The 2,791-nt window shown below is 45.0% G+C and overlaps 1 pseudogene; it reads right to left on the reverse strand.

Moving 5' to 3' along the window:
* Nucleotides 1-871: 871 nt before the first annotated feature.
* LOC123059314 (oryzain alpha chain-like) lies at nucleotides 872-1,983 on the reverse strand (annotated as a pseudogene).
* Nucleotides 1,984-2,791: the final 808 nt, after the last annotated feature.

The following is a 2,791-nucleotide window of genomic DNA, read 5'->3' on the forward strand; positions in this document are numbered from 1 at the left end:
TGATTCGTGCCACCACAGCTAGAGCATCACAAAGCCTTGTCAGAGGAATGAACATAGGAGTTCCGTTTGTTGCCAGTCACGAGCTCCCTCTGCTGCTCTCATGCGCACCAGAACTCTACTGCAAAACTTACATCGAGCCCGTGCATCAAGATTATGAGCTCTAACCGGTGGGAGAGTAGCAGACACATGAGAGAGAAGTAGATGTGGGACTGTTAGTCGCTGCTCGTTAGGATCTGTAGAGAAGAAGTGGTCACAAAGGTGTGAGGGGATAAACCTGGTTATTATGCATAATGTCCGCTGCATGAGTTCCATCCTTGCTGTAAATATGGACGAATAGTAAGTTTGTGGAAAGTTGGAAACTAGGCGAGTGTTATTTAGGTTTTGAATGCCGACTCTCACATAGTTTTCTTGAGACCAGCGATAAACCTTTAGTTTCAAACTCTGGGCAATAACAATCAAAGCTATTGTTAACTGTTTCTTTCATCATCTGTAATATATAGGGAACTGTTTCCAAACAAAATTCCACGGATGTCATAAACTTTGCATAATAAATGAAATGGAAACCACATTTGAGTACAAGATAGACATGTGCATCTAAACTTTTGAACATAAGGAAGATTATTACGCTAAAGTTGTCGACTTCTGGCAACAAACACAAGTGCCATATCTAGATTCACCGGCCGTGTTTCTTCTCTCGAGTAATGGTGCTACCGAGAGGCTACAGGGGATTGGATTTGGTTCCACGGTGGCCATGTAACATTTTTTTTAGAAAAGGAGGATGACCCCCGGTTTCTGCATCTGAAAGATGCATGCAACCATTTTATAAATTATTTACGAAGACCTTACAAAGTAGTACATCAAATATGTCTGAGTCCGCCATCTTGGCAACAACTGTCGCTACTCCTATACACTTGATGAAGGTGTGCAGAAATGTTGAACCGAATACTCGGACCTCTCACCTAAGCCTAACATCTAAAGCCGGAGGCTCCAGCCAAGCCACATACCGGGTCTAGGGCACAGACCGGTCCGACACACTCTCATGGGTCGTCGCCGCTGTCTACCAATGATCCATCTTCAGAGCGGGTACTGATGCAACAGCCTTGTTAGGCCCGCCGTCGACGCCGCCACGGCGTCACCGCCTTGCGCTTGTCCATCCAGACACATTTATCGTCGAGATCCAGCAGCACCATGCCGCCAATACTCATCGTCGTCGACGCGGTAGATCTGACAGGTGGGCATGTAACTGGTAAGACTTACCTAACGAAGTCATATCAATTCAATTTTTTTGCTATCAATCAATAGCTTAAAAACAAATGAAGTCTATCGATTGACTTCCATGGTGTACCTCAGTCAGCGATAGGATCACACAATTATGCAAATTACCCAACAATTTTTTATGGAACCATGTAAGAACTTATAAATGAACTCTAGTAGAATATTGTACAATCAACGAACACCACAGATATAGATTGGAAGCATTTGTGGATTAGGTTCTTCTCTTGGTATATATGGCGACATTCCCTGGCTCAGGAAACGCCACTCCTCATCGGTGCGGTCGCTGAACAGCCCGTTTTTTATGCTGTAAACTGAGTTGGGGCCAAAGGCGGCATTGTGCAGATCGACCTTGCGGAGGCTCTCCTTGAAGAAAGCGTAACGGTGTTCCTCCTCGCGAGCGGAGCTGTACTTCTTGCGGTACTCGGCCTTTCACTGGGCAAACGCCCGTCGACTCTCCTCCTCGCTCCTGATGTTCTTGCCGTGCCCTGCCTTCCAGTCCGCCAAGACCCGATCGTGCAACTCCTGGATCCTCTCCCTCTCCTTGGCCGTCGTGTCCTCCGCCGCCGCCGTCAGGGATACCACCAGCAGCAGCAGCAGCGCTGCCACCGTCATGACAGCCGTTGGGGGGCTCCTCATCGCGACGGAAGGTGGGGTTAGGGGTCGTCGCTCGCGTGTGTGCTACTGCTACCTCTTCGATCTAACTCTGGATTTGGCGATCGACCGGTGCTGTATATATATATAGTGGGTCATCGAAGAGAGACCGAGACGCACACACGGCCGCGCGCGGATCAGGACCTCAACTAGTACGCGCGACCTCTTATCAGACACGGTCATGACTCCATCTCAGATTCAGAAACGCTTACGGATTCTACTACTAGTCCTCAGGTGCTTAATTACGTGTGTAGCCAAACCACCCACGATGCATGCACATGACCAGCCCAGATCAAGTCGGCCGGGTTCCTTTCTTTTTTGTTGGAATTGATCTCGGCCGTAACAAACCGAGGGGAGCAAGATCCCACACATAGCTTAGCTATACTAGCAAAAGGGCCTGTGCATTGCAAGGAAAAAAAATCATAATCTTCAATGGCGATGACCATATTTTGTTCACAACACATCACATGACTTTGAAAATTTGTTCACAAATGCAAGGAAATGTTTCTTTTTAAAATTTATTCACAAATTGAAGCAATTTCACATTTTCGAAAAAAATATCTTGATTGTCATGCTATTCTTGAAACAAACATACAATAATATACCAATCCACCCCGGCAGTTAATTCTTTAAAATTCACGTGGGTATATAGTCACAAAGACTCAGAAACATTACTGTATAACTACATACCTTCGATCATTCATGAACATTTTTACAAATTTGGGAACATTTAAAAATCATGATTTTTTGACTATTTACAAACATTTTTCAAAAATTGCGAAATTTTTATATATTGCGAACTGTTTTTATGCATTTTCATTTGAATCGGCAAACAATTCTAGAATAGGTGGCATTTTTTCGAAAT

This window comes from Triticum aestivum, chromosome 3A, assembly GCF_018294505.1.
Source record: "Triticum aestivum cultivar Chinese Spring chromosome 3A, IWGSC CS RefSeq v2.1, whole genome shotgun sequence".
In the NCBI taxonomy this organism is placed as follows: Eukaryota; Viridiplantae; Streptophyta; class Magnoliopsida; order Poales; family Poaceae; genus Triticum; species Triticum aestivum.